General features: G+C 31.5%; 1 protein-coding gene across 1 annotated transcript in view; it reads right to left on the bottom strand.

Moving 5' to 3' along the window:
- The window catches only part of LOC103580540 (voltage-dependent T-type calcium channel subunit alpha-1G-like), a 253555-nt gene that overhangs the window by 935 nt on the left and 228542 nt on the right, over window positions 1-24078 (bottom strand). The window lies entirely within an intron of this gene.

The following is a 24078-nucleotide window of genomic DNA, read 5'->3' as shown; positions in this document are numbered from 1 at the left end:
GGTTTTCGTCAACTTTTTTACCAAAACGTCACAGCTATTGGACATTACAGGATAATTATGGGTTGTCTTTATAGTAGTTAAGTAGGGATTTCTTGTATATAAATGGCTGCATTTTAATAATATATAACATATCTTCTACTCAATACTTAAAAGTGTAGTGTGTACTAAGTGAAATTTCGCATTTTATAGTTTTTTTAATTAATAGTGTAGTGTGTGATTAAGTAAAATTTTCAATTAAAAAGTTTTATTTAAATTTCGTTTTGAATTATTCAAAATGTAGTGTGTGTTATTAGTGTGGAGCTGTGAATACTAGGTTTTCATTTCATTCTTCAGGGAAAAAAAATGTAAGTGTTCTCATCAGAATTATTTTTTAAAACTCTTATAATTATTATCTTGCTCTCGTTTTTAATTTTGATTAAAATTTTATAGAATACAAAAATGGGCAACATTATCAGCTCATGCTACATCCCTGATGAGTGGATCAGCAGCCACTCACACTTCCTTCTTTTTGAGGAACTGGATCGTGAGGCCGGGATGTGTCTGCAGAATGAGGATACAGCCATCAAGTGTGAATGGTTGTGGGACCACATCTTCACCATTGGCGGTGAAACTGCGACCCGGTTAACCTGGACTGATAATCATTGGTGGTTCAAGTTAACCCATGATGCGGCAGAGGAACCATCAGCATCGAATTACACGCTGATTGAAGAGCGCGCTATAGATTTTTTCAAAAATCAAGCGATGTTGGGCTCACCAACAGCTGTACCACCTTCATCGCTGGTCTACGCGCTGATGGAGTCAACCGGGTAGTACGATGTGGATGAGTCAATGGACACAATAATCGATGATGTGCTGAATGATCAGCTTGACATCGATAAACTGCTGGAAGAAGCCGAGCAGCAGCAGCAGGATCAGGAGCAGCAGCAGTGCCGACAACAGCCAGCAGCTCCATTGATTTTCGGGGGTAAGCCCCTCTGGCATACCCGCAAACCACCACCATCACCGGAGATTTCAGCCAGTGAATCTAAGTCGACATCGACTTATGATGGTATTATTATTATTATCATTATAATATAACGTTCTCTTCTATTTTACGCGTCTCACGGTGAAGTGTGGTTGGCGCTCAATAGCCGTTATGGCTCTCCGTTGGTGAAAAATAACTGAAAAATAAAAATAATAACCAAAAGTCCCACCTGGAGATATCCCGAATCTCCCTGGACTCACAGCTCTGATCAGGCTGGGGTAGATAACCTAGTTGGGCGCTAGTTCGTGTGCCCCACGAACAAAATTAACTCAAAATAAATACAACGGAGAAAAATGAAAATAAAAATAAATGACAGGGTAACAGTTTCAGATTTTAGGAAAAGGAAAGCAAGAAAAAGATAGCAGTATTGTAAATGAATAGAATTTAAATAACTACCGGATTGATGACCACTCGTTTTAAATATATTTTAAATTATAAATTAAGTAATGGTATCGCATAACCAAATAAACAATATCAAAGATAAAATAATAATAGTTCACTTACAACAATAACACGGCATGCGTATACAAATTAAGAAAATGATAATACTGAATGAACAATAAATATATTATCCACAAAATCGTTTATCGCATGTAAATAATACTATCACTCGCCCGTGATATTCAAAAAAACTACTACTATAATCTTCAAATATTTTAAGTAAATATTTCGTACAATTAGACCACTGGTGAATGCTATACACTATTCACAAAATAATAATCGCAAAATAATAATATAATAACAATACTTAGAATTAGTAATAATTACGTAAAATAATATTTAGAAACTCTTGTATCACTCACGCGTGATAGTAAAAATTATAACGCAGAAGAAAATAATTATAGCAGTAATAATTACATTAATAATGATTGATAATGAAAAAAATAACCAAATAATTATCACAATCAGTATTTGGTAAAATAATAATGGATATTTCCACTGATTGTATTAGTATTTACTGGGCACAATAGTCACGCAGTCCATCATATGCTTATGACAAATTATTAATACTCAGAATTCACTATCTCTCTTACAATTATGCTATAGACAAATGATCACCAACTCGGGAACCAAATTACACGCCAATGTATTAGCCAAAAAAGTACTTACAGTTTACGTATTATTCAAATCCCTTGGTTGCACACTAATACGATAAATGTATTTTCCTTTATACAGTTTACCAAAATACTCGCGCTATAAATACCAGCGCTATAAAAATCCAAATATATGCTGAAATTAATCAGTGAAATTTCCTGATTCAAATACAATTTATACCTAAGAAATCAATAAAGTATCATTAACGCAATAATTAAATAAAATCTTACATGTAAACAAACAATAATTATAATAGCCATGTCGAATGAGACGTGTGAGCAGCGTGTGCTGCCCTCTGTTGCTCACCGACCTGATGCGAGACTTCCGCGATATTTAAATATCGTGACAATAATTATTATCATTATTAATTGAAAAATTATTTATCTTATTTGTTTGTTTTGTTTTTTATTTAGCTGAAGCTGAATCAATTTCGGCGTTGTAACATATACGTCAGCAGCAGTCGATGGAGATCGAAAGGCTCGAACAACTTCAGCAGCAGCAGCTTCAGATAGAGCAGCAGCAGCTTCAGATTCAGAAGCAACAAGTGGAGCTTCGGCGACGTCAGGAGCGTCAACAGTAGCTGGAAGCTGAAGTAAGACGCTTCAGAATGCTGCAGGACCACGATGCTGAAGTGCTCGTGGAGCAAAGCCAGGCAATAGATTACTGGCAGCTCCAATTCCACTAACTGGAGCGAAACTGTCGAGTGCTGCTGACCTAGTTAAATAGGGAAGCTTATGACTTCGATAGACTTAATATGGAAGCTGAATTCGACTGATTATTGTGATCACGATTATTATTATTATTATTATTATTATCATTAACATTATTATTATTATGACTATGCATTTTATTTTTAATTTTATTTTTAAAGTACATATATATATATATATATATATATATATATATATATATATATATACCCATTGTAAAAATTATTTTAATTATTAATTTTAAATTATTGTCATCATTATTATTATTACTATTATTATAAGTATTGTGTGCGTGTGTATGTGTATTACATTTTATAAGATTTAAATAAAAACAAATTTTTTTATTGATTTTTTTTCTTTTAAATTTATTATTATAATAATTATCATTATTATTATTATTATTACTATTATTATTATAATTAGTATTATTATTATAATTATTCTTATATTATTATTATTATTACCATTACTATTATTATTATCATTATTATTATTATTATTATTATTATTATTATTATTATTATTATTATTATTATTATATTTTAATAAAGCAAAATTTTTTTCACAAATATATATTTGTATTTATTTTTTAATTTTAATATTATTATTATTATCTTTTGAATTATAATCTACACAATAATAATTATTGTTATTATCAATTTAATAATAATTTAATTTTGAAATGGCTAACTATTTATGAATAAATTTAGACGTTTTGAAAACATTATAATTGGAATTTATTTTTTTATTCTAAACATGTACATATTATCATTATTAATATTATTAGTTTGTAACATTAGTTCTGCTCTTTTATAAAAAATTCAAATTTATTATATTTCCCACCAAGATATCTAATAAATAAGTTTTGTTCTTCAACAATTTGATTCGATGATGGTAAAAGTATTGAATCGTCTCGAATAGCTGTAGTAGCAGGTTTTGGCAGATAAACAGAAAACTAATTGTCCAGCGATGTCACAATGCTGTCACCAAATTTTGTGTTAATCAGTTTCAATTTAGTGACCTGGTATTGGGCATCGACATTTAATTCACCCATTTGCTTCTTAGGTAAGATGTCTTTCAAGGTTGTGGTTCCATTAATTTTTGTGAAATCCATTTTGCCGACTGTCGAAATTTAAAACATTTTCAATGATATCATGATTCGAATTAGAAAAATAAATAGATAATACTTACGAATAGAATTTTTTTCTCCAAACTGCTTTGAACAACACATAAGCACTTTAACAGAAGGTTTTTAATAACTATTACAGGTTCACTGAGATATGTTTTTATGCTTAACTTCACACACTACTACTTTTGAGAACAGTTGAGAGCTGGTGAAGAATTGTAAAGACTCGGAATGAAAAACACTCTTTATAATACAAATCCCTACTACGATTTTGGTGGAAAAATTGGGGAAAAATAGATAAATATCAGATAAAAGTGTAAATTTTCAGAAAACAAATGATTCATTTGCTATAAACAAAAAAAGTGAAAGTTGATAAAGATAAAATAAGGTAAAACATACGATAATACGTGAAAAACACGTCATTTGTTATAAAAATACCCCCCCCCCTCATCCTTCCACATATTTTAGAGTTTAATCTTAAAACATTTAAACAATATGATAATAGCATACGTCATTTTCGCACCTAAATTAAAAAAATACCCACACTCCAACGCCCTCTACATCCTTATTCATTAACCATATCAATCCCATACCCCCACCCCATAATCCAAGCCCCAAAGTTGCAGTATCAATCTCATATCCCCTTTCCAATCCCACATCCCCCTTCCCTTAGGCCCACTCCCCACAAAATTGACTAAAAAAATGCTACTAGCGCCCTCTTTAGGGTGCCGGTACAGAAGATCAACCGAAAACACTACTAGCGCCCCCTATATCGACTGTCGGTATGGAAGATTACCCCATCCCCCACTTATTCACGATGGTATTGCAGGTCCCTGTTGTGGGAGGGAAAGCATCAATGTTTATCTACTACCTTTTTCATAAATATATTTGTAATTATAAGTCAAATGTTCGATTTTGTCTTCTAGCTTAAAATATGATTTCTTTCCAGTATCCTAGGTGATTCAATGGTGACTATATGTTACCCAGATGTTTAAGCATTGACACTGATTTGATAATGATGTCCACTCACAAGGTGGTTTGAATTACATACATGACATATCTTTAACACCATCAATTTTATATTAAAATGTGATTGAAGCAAGTTCTTTTACAAAAAAATGATTATTTGAGCCTTCAAACTCTTCCGATATAAAAATAATCTTAAGTCATGGTATTCATCACAATGTCTCTCATGATGATATCACGGTGATTATCATGATGATCTCATATTTTGACACAATCATGAGCTCAGAGTGAGATTATTATGATACTAAGATTCGGAGACGAATTTATTCGTATTTTTGTGATAAATGATTTTTAACATCTATATCATGATTTGATTGTATTTTCTCGAGTTGTATGATTAAAAAAATGCATGCAACAATATCGTGATATTCTGATCAGAACTATATAATTAGATCTAAGAATTTTATCATAAATGAATTGTTATCTTTGTGTCTGTATACTTTTTGTATGAATACGCTTTGTCGGTTTACTGACTTTGACTTGAGTATTCATAAATTTAAGAATTTTCTTATTGTTGATCATCGCCTAACATGATCAAATCAATGTTGTATAATTCATGACTCGGAAAAAAATTATCAGACACGAACATCCATGAGTCTTCAGGCCTCATCAGACATGAAAAATGAACGAGCATGATCAGACCTGATCATATCTGTTCATATCTGATTAGGTGTGTTCATGCCCACCCGGATTAAAAAAAATTATACACTAAGAGAAACATTTACTAATATTCGATAAATTGATTTATCAATAGTTGATAAATTATGTATATCTAATATTCGACAGTATTTATTAAATGATATCCTGACTAGAACTTTTCATAAGGACCTGATGAAGTCCTTATCCGGTTAACCTTTTTAGTAGATTTTATAAAAATCTAACTGTTGTATCTGTCCTCATGACGCAACTTCAGAAACATTTTAATATTTTCTATCTATTTTAGTCAAGTAAGTTCCAAAAATTCCATTGGTGAAAAAATTTATATATGTATTTATATATATATATATATATATTAGGGTGTTTCAGAAAAAAAAATTTTTTTTCTTATGGTCTCAAAAGTTAGTCTTAAGTATGAAAAAAATCCTCCCAAGAGAGCAGCTCGAAATCTCAATTCTACTAAGAGCTCGATTCTACTAAGAGCTCTACAGAAAAAAAAAATTTTTTAATTCTTAAAAAAAATATTTTTCTTTCGAAATTATCACAGAAAATAAGTGAGATTTCAGAAATCTTTTTAAAACTCCTTACTGATTATACATAGCATATATATATTCACTATATAAACTTGTACACGTAATAAAATCCGGAAATTATCTTTACGATATTCTTCAATTCACTATTGTTTCAAGATTCATAACATTTTTTCTGGTAGTTGTACTAAGAAAACACTTGAAGGCTTCTTTGTAGAGAATTTAATTTGCTACAAGACCACGTACTTTGCTTTTCGAAAAAAATTTTTTTAAATACTTTTACATATAAAAAAACAAAAAAAAAATTTTTTACACGTAATTCAAATGAGAAAATTAATATTAATTGAGCTATTAGCAGGATTGAGCTTTCAAGCTACTCTTTTGGAAGGAGTTTTCTAATACCTAAGACCAACTTTTGAGACCACAAGACTTAAAGAAAAAAAAAACGTTAATTTTGAAACACCCTTATATATATATATATATATATATATATATATATATATATATATATATATATATATATATATATATATATATATATACGATGTAACGCGCGGTTCTTCTACGATAGCGCCTACAATTCTATACCGATCTTGATGAAATTTTTTCACATATTCTTCAGCTAAAGAGCTCGGTTCAGTTGAAAGATGAGCTAAATCAGCCGAAAAGTTTAAAAGTTATAGTCGTTTAGAGATTTTTAAATTTTCAAAAAATTCAACTTTTCTTGATTTATCTTCAAATAATTTTTGATCCTGAAGAGATAATCTGTTTTGGTGATTGAATCTTTAGGTTCATTTGATTTGCTTCAATTTGAGCTGTTTCTTACTCCTTTGATAATTTTTTCTAATACTTTGATGAATTTCAATAATTTCAGGAAAATAGAAAAAAACATTTTTTTTTTACTTTCTCATTTAATAATCTTCAAGTAATACATAATAGTTGAATCTTGTTAATATTTTCATGTAGTTTATCTAATGGGCTTCATATGTCAGTAATATTTTTTTATATTCAACGAAAATTACCTATTTATCTATCGAAATTTAGCTGTTGCATTCGTTCTTCCACTATTTTATAAATTCATGTAACTGTTCTAATTCCAATTACTGCCGTGTAACATTTTTAAAATCTTAACATTAAAGTATACATAAAGTATTTTTTCGAAATTGACAAGTATAAATATAATTGATCTTATAAGTTTAGATGAATTTTAAACGCCACCGTCTATCTTATGGATTTGAATAATTAAATAAATAATAAAAATTCTACTTCCATTTCGGCTGCCGAATGGCCTTTTTTCTAAATAAGGTCCCCATCAGGATATCCTGACGAGAAACTGATGTGGATGTAACGCTTTGATTTCCCATCAAATCCTTATTAGAGTTGCCTTATTAATAGTTATTTCTAAAAAAAAAAAAATCGGTCTGTCGGTTGACCCTGTGGGCCAGCCCCAAAACTTCCCGCTGTTTTCGACCTCACAGAGCTCGAAAACATTAGTGTAGATATATTTTCTCGAAAATGCTATCACATTCAATTGTTTTTTTATGATCTTTTCAAGCTCTAACAAGTTACCTGTTATGCTGAAGTTTGAAAATTTAAGAATCGAAAATCATCAATGAAGCGGTTTTTAAAATTTAGTTCCTGATTTTGTTCAGTAAAATAAGTGTATTGAGGCAGAAATCAATGTCGGGGATCAAAATCAAGATTTAAATAAATTTTGACTCATGTAAGAAACAATAAAATATGAAATATCCGATAAAAATATTAAAAACTACGTTTTATCGATTTTTTTTTGTTGATAATATGATTTAAACTAAAAACCAAGTTCGATGACATTATATGATCGAAAGAAACCATAAAAAAGATGAGTTGGTATGATATCAGGCACATTTTAGTACGTTATATTATGATTTATCCGCAAAAAATAACATAAAATGTTATGTTTTTAACTTTTCAACGCCTATATCTTTCGAACTAATCAATCGATTTTGATAGTTGACGTGGCAATCGGCGCGTTTTATTGAGTTCTAGAGCTGATTAAAATTTAAAATCGATCGCGTCAGTCGTTTCGAAAATATTTAGAAAAAACCGTTTTTCACCATTCCTTTCTCCCGCGATAACTCTCGAACGAATTATCCGATTTTGATGTTTGAGGTGGCAATCGACGCGTTTTATTGAGTACTAGAGCTGATCAGATTTTGAAGTCGATCGTATAAGTCGTTTTTGAGAAATCAATAAAAAACTAAAAAAAAAAATTTTTTTTTTTCGTAATTCGCAAATATTTTCGAGTCTATTCGATCAAATTATCTAAAATTTTCAGGAAAGTTGAAGGCCAACAAGCTCTTTCGATTGCCACCTCAACCATCCAAATCGATTCATTAGTTCAAAAGTTACAAAGAGTTTACATACACACACACACACACACACACACACACACACACACACACACACACACACACACACACACACACATACACACACTCGGACATCATTCTGAAAATAGTCAGAATAGCTTCCTAGGACCTCAGAACGTCGACATCTGATGAAAACTCGATTTTCGAAAATCGGGGTGAAAACAATAACTTCCCGAAATTTTTGAAAATCATCGATTTTCTTAGCAGGAAGTTAAAAATTGGGCGTCGGTTGACCCTGCGGGCCAGCCCCAAAACTTCCCGCTGTTTTCGACCTCAAAGAGCTCGAAAACATTAGTGTAGATATATTTTCGAGCTCTTCGAGCTCGAAAATGCTATCACATGCGATTGTTTTTTTACGATCTTTTCAAGCTCTAAAAAGTTACCTGTTATGCTGAAGTTTGAAAATTGAAGAATCGAAAATCATCAATGAAGCGGTTTTTAAAATTTAGTTCCTGATTATGTTCAGTAAAATAAGTGTATTGAGGCAGAAATCAATGTCAGGGATCAAAATCAAGATTTAAATAAGTTTTGACTCATGTAAGAAACAATAAAATATGAAATATCCGATAAAAACATTAAAAACTACGTTTTATCGATTTTTTTGTTGATAATATGATTTAAACTAAAAGTCAAGTTCGATGACATTATATGATCAAAAGAAACCATAAAAAGATCAGTTGGTATGATATCAGGCACATTTTAGTACGTTATATTATGATTTATCCGGAAAAAATAACATAAAATGTTATTTTTTTAACTTTTCAACGCCGATATCTTTTGAACTGATCAATCGATTTTGATAGTTGACGTGGAAATCGGTCAATCCGATAGCAAGTAACTTTTTTTGAATAAAGATTTCCTGACGACGTCTTGATAAGGAACTCGTATTAACCTGTATTATATTATATTAACCTGTCAAGGTCATTGTAGTACTTCAGGCAAATCAGGAAAAAATTCTAGTCGGGAGCCTACCCATACCACATGTTGATCATAAAGTCATTCTTAAATCATAGCAGACTCGTTACCCCTGTAGTAATATTGCCCATGATTTGAGCGAGTTTTTGTCAAATAAGAAATTTACTGTAGATATCTTCCTGAAGATAATCTGTTAAAGATTGTTACTAGGATATAAGCCTACAGTACCATCATCGTAAAATTTCACCACAACATCATCAAAAGATCATGAAGAAATTATAAGCTTACTATTCCTAACGGACGTCAATTACGGTAATCCACCGCAAAATCCCGATTTAACGTAAAGTGCGGTAGCTTTACCGTAATTTACGCCGAAGTCGCCGTAAAAATTCGGCAATCCACCCTAAATTATGGTAATTTAGTGATCCATCGTAAATTACAATAAATCCACCGGAAATTATGATAATTTACCGTAAATTTGCCGTAAATTTACGTAGTATAAATTTTAATAAATTAGACAATAATAAGGAATCGCAACTTTCTAATAAAAATAAGCCACATAGATTCCAAGAAGATTTCTTATGAGCATAAGTTTATTATTATGAAGTTATAGATGTATTATGTGATCGTCATAAAGTCACCATGAAATCATTATTGTAAGATCATAACACACTTCTCAGAAATTCATTATGAAATGATAATAAATTGATAATGAGTCCAACTAGAATGTTTTCCTGATTTGCGTGAAGTACCATAAGGACTTTGTCAGGTTAATATAAGGTTTGCCTTATTAGATCAACCTGAAGTGTTCTTTATCAAGACCATATTTGTATTTCCTTATTCAAAAAAAAAGTATTTTGTTATCGGGTCAACCTAATGAGTTTTTCATCAGGAAATCATCAGAATATCCTTCTTCAAGTTAAAATTATTTGCTATCAGTTTAACCTGACAAGTACCTCATCAGGACTCCATCAGAACATCCTTATTCAAAAAAAGGTTATTTGCCGTCAGTGCAATCTGACATGTTTCTTATCAGGACCTTATCAGGATATCCATATTCGAAAAAAAAGTTATTTATCATAGGGTCAACCTAACAAGTTCTTTATCAGGAAATCATAAAAATATCTTTCTTCAAATTAAACCTATTTGTCATTTTCTGATCATCCTAGGCGATGATTAATAATAAGAGAAATCTCAAATTTATGAATACTCAAGTCAAAGTTAGTAAAACGACAAAGCGTATTCATACTAAAAGTATACAAACACAAAGATAACAATTCATTTATGATAAATTTCTTAGATCTAAATATATAGTTCTGATCAGAATATCACGATATTGTTGCATGCATTTTTTTTAATCATACAACTCGAGAAAATACAATCAAATCATGATATAGATGTTAAAAATTATTTATCACAAAAATACGAATAAATTCGTCTCCGAATCTTAGTATCATAATAATCTCACCCTGAGTTCGTCATTGTGCCAAAATATGAGATCATCATGAAAATCACCGTGAAATCATCATGAGACTCATTATGATGATCACCATGACCCAATATTATTTTTACACGGGTATGTTTGTAATATATTCATATGGGAATACACCCTTGTGAGTAACTAATTGAAATTTTTTAGGATCTAGGTAATGAACATTTGTCATTTGTTTTTTATCATCATCAAGATAAGTAGCGAGTTTTTCTAGATTTTAAGCCATGGATCTAAATAGATCTATGAAGCATGAAGATACGAATATAATTTTAATGAACATTGTAAATGAGATATATCGTTCTTTATTGATTGGCAATAATGTAACTTTACCTTCAAAAACTGTTGCCAAGGTTTTAATTGAGAAATGCGAAAGATATCCAGATAAATCGGAAATACTACTGGTATCACCTGAAATTTTGGATAATTCAAATTGCATGAGATGTGCGCAGGTCCGCGATAGTAACCTGTAAAATGGCAATGATCATAGGATTTCTCCGTGTCAGATGCTATTGTTTTTTTGCAAATAAGACAAAAAGTTGGTAGATCCTGATTCTTTTGTTGCTGTTTGTCAAGTATTTTTATAGTTAGGGGATTTTTCAAATACTGCTTAACATTAAATGCTAAATTTTTAAGATCATTTAACACCACTTTATGCAATCAGATTATTGATTAATTTTGAATTAAGAAAGATTATTTTTATAATTACAGTGACTATAAAATACTGTGTGGAGCATGTTTTTGAATTCATTATCATCATCATCTCTCTGAGGTTTTATTATACACAGTCTGCATTACGCAGACATTCACAGCCTGTATAAACAACAAATGGTACCAATTCTTTGCTACGATTATTTTCAAATTTTCAACTTTTATTTTTTTTAGTAGAAAATTTCATATGGACTTTATTCAATTTGAAACAGTCATCACTGTAATTATTAAAAAATGTTTCTGTTGTAAAGTGATTTAAACATCCATCATAGAAATATAATTTACACTGTGCCTTAGAATTTTGATTTTTTATTAATCTTGAGAGATTGTTAATTAAGACAAAATGACAAAAGAGGTTTATAATATTTCAAATCGATCTCATTGAAAATATTCAAATTTACGTTAACCTGCACCACTATAAGATTTTTTTTTCGTCAGACTTACAATTTTTACTTAAATATAATGGTATTATGGTACTTTTCTCATGATCGAAATTGTTAAATTCTGACTCGATACCGTATAAATTGATTTATAGATTATTCAAAGTTTTAAATTTGAGAATGTCTTTCAGGATTGTAGAAAAATCAATACCTCATACTGAAGTACGGTGCTGTAATGAAGGAACGATGTTATCTTCTCCGGATGTCCAATGTGAACTCCGTGTGGTGCTGCCACAGTACACCAGAGAATGCAGTATTCCTCGTGGTTCTTGATAAATTCTCGTAGACATGATCAGCATACCAGTCAGCAAGAGATTTTGTGGGTATCATTTCATGATGAGTGTGAAGTTAGCCGACATTCGAAAATTTTTAATTTTGGCAGAGCATATCTCCGATGCAGTGCAAGTTACTTACGTATTGAAAGTGAGAAATCGCGCGTTTCTTCAAATCCTAACTGTCCATTTAAAAAAAAAAATTCTTTTCAATACCTAAACGAAACTTTGAAAAATAAAACTTTCAGAAGCTCTACTCATATTATGTAACAATCTTCTTCCATGAAATTAGAATATTCTCATTTACGCATCAATGATGATGAGTCATCATCATTTAGATGTCCATACACCGTTGTTTTTTAATGTTCTCATTAGAACCTTTAAAAGGTCATATTTACTTGAATAATTGTTCGTTAAAAAAAAAAAAATTTTTTTGATCGTTTTTGTAAAATCTAAATGTCTTTCTATTTAGTTTTTATATTAAACTCTTCAATTCAAAAATATCAATAAAAATCAATTTTCGAAACGCATATCCCACTTAAAATTGATTAAATTGAAAAAAAAAATGGAAATGTTTATTTTTGACGAAGCTTTGTCCATTTTTTCATTTTTCCAGTAGAAATAAAGTTATATTAAAAATGCGGTATATGACTAAAAAAACCGTATTATACCGAATAATGCATATTATAATATTTATTATCCGCATTCCGTCCAATATACTTTTTATGTAAATTTTTCGACATACTTTTTAAGTATTTTTATTTTGAATGGTAAAATTATAAAGTTCTCAAAATTTTTAAAAGCGCTTGCGGTTTTGCCCCGATCTATCAATAATTTTATTTTCATGTACTATAATATGGCTGATATTCGATAACACGCGCAATCTGTTGGTTACTATTGTTATTATACTTTTAAAAGCAACGCATGAAACTACTTTTATATTAGTTTGACTGCCTGTCACCTAGCACTGATTGTATAGTGGTTCGCCAAATTGAAATTGAAGTAACGCGCAAAATCTTGAAGAGATCGGAACCAATCTGTGTATAATAAGTCACTTTTATTGGAATCATGTCAACATTTTGGTTTAAAGAAGAAAGAAGTTAATAATTTTCGCACAAACCTTTATTTTTCTTGGCACGACAACAGAAATAATTTCAAGGATAAAATAATAAAGACATTAAATGTAAAAAAGGAAGTGTCAAAAATTGTTCAACTGTCGAGTGATGTCTATGCTTTCTTCCACTAATAATAAAGAGGAATGCCAATTATTCAGACGTTTAAGTTCAATGTCCATGCAACTTGAAAAAAATATTAGAAAATCCTAAGAAAATAATTCTCCAAAAAATAAAAACACTTATGTACTAGTTGATTCTCTTCAAGTTTTTTCATCGAAAATAGTTCACGATGATATACTGTCGTCGGATTTAATTCATCATTATCTTTGCAACGAACTATCATTAAAATTGGATATCAGCTGCGTTCTAATATTTGAAGGATTCAAACACAGCAAAAATGGGACATTCCGTGATTATACAGAGTGTAAGCATCCTGAATGTAATATCAAATTCAAATTTAATGGGAAACGATAGGCTTGAAAACAACAATTAATATTTATTCAACTGAAAATATTCCTAATCATACGTTACATCTTTCGTATCAACTACGCGGTACCAGCGACAAAAATATTAACGATCCTTGAGATTTATGAATCCAAGTACTTTACATAAAGAATTAGTTAACGATATGGATGAAAAACTAGCTAGGGAACAAAATAATTATGAATTTACTCATTCGAAAAAAATTCTTCGAACAGCAAAGACTGAACTTAACTCAAAAAATGACTGTGATACTGATGATTTTACAGATATATCGATCAAAGCTAAAGACCATCCGTATATACGTCAATTTTGTAATGCTAGGGTTTACGTTCACCTGCACTTTTGATAGAGTCGTGCAGCTTTTCGTGAGTCTGACCCTGCTATTTCAATATGAGACTCGTCTTTCATGATTTTTATCCGAACTAGCCTTACAATCTAAACTAATACTAGTACTTAACCTAAATTGGAGTTTAGTGAGAAGTTCTAAATGTCCTTGAACTGGCTGGTTGGATTGGTCTTCCAGGATACCTCTTATGGACCGCAACACTCGTAATCGGGTGCAGCTTCTCTTATATTTAATTATAGGAGGTGGACTGGATACACAGATGCATTTACTCAAATACTGGTTTAGTTATTAACAGAATAATTATTTATTTGACTAATAATTATCTATTTGCCACGTCGCACACACAGTGGTTACAAATGTCTGATATTAAACAATTAACTGTGAATAATATCGATGTTACTGTGACTAACTGCACAGGAACTTCTATCAGTTTACTGAATAACCGTCTGGTATTACCCCATAAATTGTATAATAGTAACTGATTATTCTATTTATTAATTATATGTAATAAATACACTGAATAATTAACCGAATTAATTAAATGCAATTCACTATAACGTTAATGACTACTGACAGTATTTGATATAAAATTATACTTCTAGTTACGATACTAAATGATATTAAGTAACTGATAATAATCTTGTTCTATTACTCAAGTTATTTCTAAGCAATAGCTCTCTGGAAAAGACGGTGAAAGTGCATTGGCACGTGCTTTTATAGACAGCTGCGCTATGTTTAAGCACGTGATAATGACCACCCGAATATGATCGAAAGCACACGATCCCACATCGTAACAATTCACTTCACCTATCACAAGATATTTAGGAACCATGAAGCAACTTGAATTATCGAAAGCCCATAAAAATTTAATCTTGTACTTTGGTGCTACCGGTTCTGTAGTTAGAAAACCATACGTGAGATTGAAGAGAGTTCTTTACTATGCTGGAGTAGTTAATCATAATAAAAAAATATATCCAGTACTGGAACTAATTGCAAACAACCACACAGCTCTTTCAATCGCTAATTTTTTTTAATATTTTCAAGATTTTTTGACCCAAAACAAGGTGAAATGTCCTTGTCTTAAACCTATAATCACTGATTGGTAGCAGGCAAGTATTAATGCGGTAATGGATGGGTGGAACAAATGTACTGTCAAAGATTATTAAAAATTAACATATGACGTCCTATTTTCTAATAAAACAATATCTATAGAAATTACTCGTTTATTTACGTGCTATGCTCCCTTCATGAAAATGATTTCCCGTGTTATGTCCGCCCTGGGCCGTAGCTAGGGTCGAATTTGAGGTAGGGCAGCATTAGTTACAGGTAGGGCGGAAGTAAAAAAATTATCATAATTGATCTGCCGTCGAAACACGGGCTCCTAAATCAATCACCATGTATATCACCATCATGTGAATAGTTATTCGTAGACAAATAATTACTGTGACAGTGCATGAGCATGGATCTAAGAACTATTAAATCCTCAATGATGAAGAACAAGTGAATAAGATGGTTGAACTTCCAGATTTGGATGTAGAGATCCACGTCTGAGTGAGAGTGAGGTAATAATTAATTATTGGGTGGGGTGATACGAGTAAATAGAAACGACCAAAAATACCATTAAGATCACATTGTTTTTGCGTACTTATTATAATAATTAACTAACATAATAATAAAAAAACATTTAAAACAGCTGAATTCTACGATTCGCCATGTTATTAAAAATGCGAAGAACTTCGTTCAGATCAACTGATTTTGTTCTTTTTTTTTCAAAGGCCAGAAATACCATACCAGCCATTCTCTCGTGACCCATTGACAGCCTTTGAGGCCTATTGATTGCAGTTAAAGTTGAAAACGTAGATTCACACACTGCAGTGCTACATCCTATGGTCGCCACAGACGCAAAAAGTTCATATGTATCTTTGAACGCCTCTCGTTGCCTGTACAAAACTTGCAATGTATTTTCCATTATATCCTCGTTACGACTCAAGTAAGCTTTAACCACACTAGCCTCTTCTCTTGATGGAATTTTCAGACCTGAAAAATTAGTTAAAATTGTAAATTGAACATGACAATTTTTTTGAATTTTTTTTTTTTTTAAACTTACCCAAATTTTTCAGTGGAACCATTTTATCTACATCCAACTCATCAAGACTTGCAATCGAATTAATTAAATCATCGTTGTCCGAAAACCTTCTTTGTAATTCAGCAATTAAAATGTCCAACGTTTCGAAATACTCAGACTTAAATGGCTCGTCGTTCTCATCTATATTTTGTCTGGCGGAGGAACAGGGGGTGTACGTCAAATAGTCATCCATCCGATTTGGTTTTTTTACTTGCCTCTTCGAGGTCTGTGTCCTATTTTCAGATTCGCCGCAGTCATTGCTTGTTAAAGACTTAGCTTCTTCCAGAATTTGATTATACATTTGATTTGATCTTAATTTAATAATTTCATCTTTGACACACTTTATGATTGTTATGGCATCTTTTAATCCTGCGCTTCGGGCTTGCAAAGCTTTGTCTGCAGGTTGTAGCGTGGATAAGATTTTTTTGGCCACAACCATGGCTATTCGGAATTCCAGATCAAGCATGACTTTTTTAATACCTATACTCTTGGCGACGTCATCACCGTTGAATCTGCCATTTTTAATTTCTTTCAAAGTCTGCAAAATCGATGAATAATTATCGTATACAACTTTTGTAACTGCTAAATGTCCAGACCAGCGTTGTTCGAGGAGTCGGCCAATCCTTTTTCCATCATATAAGGCAGCTATTTTGCCATGATGAAAGAATTCATGTAACATGATGCATTGGTCAAAAAATAAACGAATAAAAGTCATTTCTGAGATAGTCCTGATGACTATTAAGTGCAAGCGATGGTTATAGCAGTGGACGTAAGGAATTTTTCGGCCCAATTTATTTTCTATTCTAGTCGCAACTCCTGAAACTTTCCCACTCATTACACTTGCGCCATCATAGCATTGGCTAAGCATACAAGAGGGGTCAATGTTATTTTCCGTGAGAGTATTTAACGTTAATTCCGTGAAAGTGGCTGCATCAAGATTTTCAGTAGTCTTAACCATCAGCAACGACTCATTGACGACACCATCCTTGACGTAGCGTATTGCTAATGCAATATTTTCGCGGTTATTTTTATCTCTCGTCCCATCTTCCATTAGAGTAAACCATTTCACGTCAGATTCATTAATATCTTTGACAATGGAACTTCGTACCGCTTGAACCATTGCTTGAATTATTTGATTTTGAATTTCGGGTGAACGATATGTTGCGTTTTGTGGTATATGAGTGAGAACCTCGTTCAAATTTGGATCTTTCATACATGTGTATTCAAATAAATTCTGAAATAATCCTTGTTCTTTTTCTTCTTCCAAAATATAATTTCCACGCAAAGCTAATTCGTTGACAATTAGAAATTGTATTACTTCCATGATAGACTTTACATAATACCTATATTTTTCTAATACTTTTTGATTTATTAACGTTTCAACACTGCTAGATGTAGATATTCTTTGTAATTTCTCCTGCCACATCGACATAGCTTGAATATGAGAAATTGATTTTTCATGTTTTGGAAAACCAGTTTTAGAATCAGTGGCATTTTTCCAGTTTCTAAATCCTGTGGAAGTGTACGAAGTCTGTTTGCTTCCATGAGGTAAAAATTGCTGGCATGGATAGCAAAAAGCAGCATCTTTCTCGACAGAATACTGCAACCATTTATAACGCTTGAACCAATCGGAAACAAAGGCCCTGTTGTGTTGTTTTGGATATGTGTCTAAAACAACTTGTTTTATTGGTTCTCCGATTTGTGCAATATCAGACGGAATACCATAGCTAACGTTACCTGTTGCTACGGAACTAGGAGTAGCGATTGTATTTGGTGCTTCCACCTGTTTTGAACAGTTAGGTTTTTCGTGGTCAATTTGCTCCTCAAGTCTTCGTTTTTTTCCAAAGAAAGCCCGTATATCCATCGCGAAATAAATGAATCTTCAATTTATAGCAATACAAATAACAATTGTATCGATTTTTGTCTAAAGCACTCTTCACCGTACACTTCACTTAACCAAACTACAAACAATCATAATCAATCTTTAGGTCAGGTTTAAAAGGGGATTCCCCGTACCATAGATTGCAATATAGCCCATATTGCAGTCTATGGTACGGGGATTCCCTCTGCATCACACAGATATTGGCGCCCAGTACACGCTCAATCTGGATCACGATCCAGATCTTGCCTTCTCGCTCTTAGATAAGACGGTGTCCCTTTCAGACTCCTACGTGAAAGGGACATAATTCAGTTGAATCTTCAACTGTTGACAATTGTAAACAATTGAAAAGGTGGCTAAAATGTCATGGGCGTCCGCAAAAAGGGAAAAAAAATTAGCTGATTGAGAGGTTAGTCATCGAATATTCGTATTCTAATTCTTTGTATAAACCCATCGCTTCATGAGATGGCGCTTCGAATGCCATCTATACACAGAACAAAGAATTATTATAATATGAAATGAATGTCACAATCTGTGGTAGGTAAGTATTTTCGGAAAAACTTAGATACCTATCGCTACATTTTTTTTCTCAAACTATGAACAAACAATTTAATTATAATAATTTATCTTAGTTTTAGATATTTTTAAGGTAGGGCATTGTGGTTTCAAGGTAGGGCATTGCCCCACAATGCCCCCCCCTAGCTACGGCCATGTGTCCGCCGCTGTAATTTAATTTAATTATCCAGAATTTGCCAGTAATATGGAAGTTGCGGACAACAGTAAAGAATACGAGGAAGGTTTTCACTTCCTATATTTATTATTTATTGTGGGTTTTTCGAAGCGTGTACGAACCCTAACGCCTTCGAGCTTGGTCAACGTTGCATTTATAAATCGATCGACAAAGAGAAAAAATATTAAAATTGTCTCTCACTTACCTTTAGATGATTCTTTTTTCTAACACGGCAGGCTTTTATCTCTCCAGAACTTTGCAACTCACTCGGCCTCCTGAAGGATTTGGTTGAATGGACGCGGCTGGGGTTGTAGGATAAAATCTTATGTGCTACTTTTGAATAAAACTCTCTGGAGGTTGAAATTGTGATCTCGAGTCTTTTTATTTAACGTTCAATTACAATATCATTTTAGTTGAACTTCACTTACACACTAACTGTACAGTATATATATATATATATATATATATATATATATATATATATATATATATATATATATATATATATATACTGTAGATCCCTTATTAGAGATATATATACTGTAGATCCCTTATTCAACTGATCTACATATATATCTATACATACATAAAACATATATATATCTAGCACTAAATTGCCCGATTTTTGTACTGTCTAGCGGATATAACTTTATATGCTACGAAACGAAATTCAAAATTTAGACGTTATTATTGACTTCAAGTTATTACTAACATTCCTAGAAAGTTGACAATAATCGACTGCCGCAACCTGACGCCAACTTTCTGAGAAAATTGAAGTCAACTTTCTGTCAACCCTGTCAACTAAGGGAATGCCAGCTGTTAGCACACATTTTCTCAGAAGATAGGCGACTAGTTGCCGTCAACTTATGGAATTGCCAACAATCTTTGCGGCCAACTTGATAACAAGTTGCTGCAGTTGGTTGCCACTAGCTCGCTTCCAACTTGATTATCAGAAATCGCTTATGGCTGAATTTGTATATCTCAACTCCACTTACTTAACTCCTCATTATGAACCAACTCAATGTGAACCGATCTGATTTATTTCAATTGCAATCGTTTGTTGCTCGTTTGTTGATCAATGTTGGTCTATTAAAGTTGTTTTTCAGTTAATTGCTTAATTATGAAAAAGTAAATTAAAAGTAGCTTTTAATTTTTTCCATTTGACCCCTCTACTTCGATATTTTTCTATTTTTTCCATTTACATCGCTAGGAAATTGTTTGTCGATGATTGCCGGTTAAAACAAATAAAACAGTTATTTATTTATAATAAAAATATAATTAAAAAACTAGATTTGCCATTAGTAGTCTTCAATAAAAATAATATTTTTTTCTTGTATAACAATAATAAATCTTCCGATTAAAAATAATTATATGTTTCCATTGATTAAAAACCCGATTCTCAAATTCCCTCAATAAGGTATTGCCAGGTAGCGCCACAATGTTTTTGGATGTACGAAATAACCCTAAAAGCCACTTTAGCTTGAAATTGATAGTAATTTGATAATTAAAATTATCGAAATTTGCTGTCCGAATTAGCCGACAGTTTGATAGCAAAACTTGGTAAAAAAAATCAGCCGTTAATTTTTCTTTAATTTAGAGGTAACTTTTTGTTGACTAAAAAAAAACCCTCATAAAAGTTCCCATGGAATTTTCATCAAATGTCTGATAACTTCGGGCTTTTCCGTTTTTGACGGTAATTTGTATACGACTTTTAAAGTGAAGTTGCAATTGAATTCGGGAAGTAAGCTTACGTCAAATCGTATGGCAAGTTTTATGCGAATTCTCGTCAACAACGGAAGAGCCCGAAGTTGACGGACATTTGACGAAAATTTCAAGGAAACTTTCGTAACGTATACTTTTGCTAAGTAAACTATGCAATTAAGGAATATCCTTACAATTAGTATTGATTTTTTATAATATTACTCGATCAGTATTATTGTACGAATAATAATAAAAGCGGCTAAGTAAGTAGAGCTGATTTTGGTACGTCCTAGCAAATATAACTGCAATATTAAAAAGTTCGAATATTTCCAATAGGCACCCTAATACCACAGTTTGTTTAGCAAAAGTTTTCTAGAAAATTTTATCAAATGTCCGTCCACTTCGGACTATTCTGTTTTCGAGGACAATTTATAGACAACTTGGTATACAATTTGACGTAAATTTACTACCCGAACTAGAATGCAAATTCATTCCGAATACTTAGTAGAAAAATTTTTTGTCAATTTCCAGATAAATTTTTACTCCAATTTATCGTTAATATCACTTGAAAAATTGTAAACTACTTTTTTATAATCAAATTGTAGACATTTTAAAGTATAAATTTGATTACCTTCTTAAATGCTAAGAATGAACATTACCGACTTTTATTTGTAGCAAATGTGTTACCTCGAAATTGAGCAAAAATTAACCGCAAATTTTTCTTTTCAACTTTTGCTGTTAAATTGGAGGCAAATTCGTGCAGTAAATTTTCAGTAATGTCAATGTCAAATTACTGTCAATTTTAATCTAAAGTGGCTATTAGGAGTTCTATTTAATTTTATTTAAGCTAATTGGTAAAGAATTGACATTAGTTCAATTGAAATAGTTGCCAAGTTTTTCTTCTACTTATGACAATTCGCATGCAACTCACAAATATTTTAAGTAAAACTAAAGTAAGTTGTATAGTTTTTTCTGTAGTATTTATGCGAAATCGGGGAAAATTGATCGAAATTATAATAATGAACACTGACTTCTAATAAAGGAAATTCATCTTAAATATCAACACGGATTTATTTATGATTATGAAACGTATTTATTTATGATCAGAAAAATTTTGCATATGAAACTATAGTAAAAAATACAGACTGAAGCACCGCTGGTGGCGCAATAATGAATCATTCCTATAAAAAAATTTCAATTTCTTACACAATCGTTGCTTTTCTTATAACTTTTTATTCTCTGGCAATGCCCCTAACGCATGAAAAAATTTATAAAAGTGTCTAAATTGGGGGCGCTATAGTATATGCTGGCCTAATTTTATGATTTAAACTAGTTCTTATAACTAAAATGGACCAAGTTTTATAATTTTAAGACGAACAATCAATTATCTGTCGAATAGAGAAGGAATTTTCTGAAAATTTATTATTTTAAAAAAGTTTTTAAAAATGAGAGCTAAACACCACTATGTTTACGGTATAGATACACAGTAGGCTCGCGCCATGACACTTCACACATATACATGTGTTTGAACGTGTACTTGGCGCGAGACACTACCGTGTCTCCTGATCGATGTCTGAAAATTTTTATAGATAATTTATATCTAATTATTGACTTTTCAACGCAAATGCGGATTCCTGCAGTAAGATTAATCGATTTTTAAAAAGATTTAGAATAAATATTCCCTATTGACTTTTTAACGCAAACGCGGATTCCTGCAATAGGGTTGTTATGAAAAAGATTAAAACTCTCTTATTGACTTTTCGATGCAAGCGCAGATTCCTGCAATAAGATTTACGAAATTTTCGCAGTTTCGTTATTTGCGGTCCGTAGGACTCAAGATCACAAGATCAAATATTCGACTAAAGCCCTGAGCCATGGTGCTTAGGTTATTTAAAAACTTTGATTGATGCTTTATGGGAGTAATTGAACTGTTGTCATTGGTGGAAAATGACCAAAAGTTTTTATTTATTCGTCCATCGTTATTGCAAAAATTGTCGTGCTACTTTTGTATGCATAAATGATGGTAGAACTGACGCTGCGTTTTTGCGTGCTTTTGTGAAAGAGGAGTTTCTTAATTTTATTTATGAAATAAAATAAATTAATAATAAAAAATTTAAATCGGACATAACACCTGACACCTTAAAGCAAATGATGTAAAAAAAATCAATTAAAGATATGCTTAAAAAGGATGGCAGCTATTGTCCATTGTGAAGATAATAATTTATCAACAAGATTGATTGAATCATTAGTTATAATTTTATTGTTTCCTTATAAAAATAAAAAATATACGACAGCTCTGCAATTACTATTAGTTCATAAAACAAATGATTTATAACGTTTTCTTCTATTTCACGCGTCCCACGGCGAAGTGTGGTTGGCGCTCAATAGCCGTTATGGCTCTCCGTTGGTCGAAAACTGAAAATAAAATAAACCCAGAAACAAATGTCCCACCTGGAGATATCCTGAATCTCCCTGGACTGGCTGCTCTGCTCAGGCTGGGTTAGAAAACCTAGTTGGGCGCCAGTTCGTGTGCCCCACGAACAAAATTAACTCGAAAATAACACAACGGAGAAAATGAAAATGAAAAATAAAATAAATAACAGGATAGCGATTTCAGATTTTAGGAATTAGGATAGCAAGAAAGATAGCAGTAATTAAAATAATGAAATTAAATAAATACCGGGTTGATGACCATTTGCTTTAATTATCCATTAATTAATTAAAATAATCAGTCAATATATAACGCATACTCACATAAATAATGTTCAAAAAAATAACAATAAATCACTTACAAAAGAAAATAATAGTAATAGTATGCGCATATAAACTTAATTCAAATAATACTACTATTGCATAAACAATAAATGTATCGTAAAACATATAGCTATTCATAATTAATAGTCTCACTCACACGTGAACATAACCAAATGTAAATTAGGAAAACAATAGATAATAATCTTAGATAAGAATTTGAAGTATTTTCCAATACAACTTACGAGTAAATTCCAATGGTGAATTTACGGTATTTCAAAATAATTTTGTTTTGAACGCAAATAATAAAATAATTAGTTGATGAATCAACTCAAAAAATAAATATAATGATGATTCAAATTAACAATAATTAATAACTCACATTAATAGTAATTAATACGCAAAATAATTAATAATTCAATTTAGGAATAATCAGTACGCTAAATAATAATAATTCGTAAGCAGTATTCCGTTGAATAATAATTAATAAACCAAATCAATAATAATTCATAAGTAATACTCAATTATTGTATAATTTCACT

This window comes from Microplitis demolitor, chromosome 2 (genome assembly GCF_026212275.2).
Source record: "Microplitis demolitor isolate Queensland-Clemson2020A chromosome 2, iyMicDemo2.1a, whole genome shotgun sequence".
In the NCBI taxonomy this organism is placed as follows: domain Eukaryota; kingdom Metazoa; phylum Arthropoda; class Insecta; order Hymenoptera; family Braconidae; genus Microplitis; species Microplitis demolitor.
The sequence above is the reverse complement of the archived record's forward strand: the minus strand, read 5'-3'. Positions and strand labels throughout refer to the sequence as shown.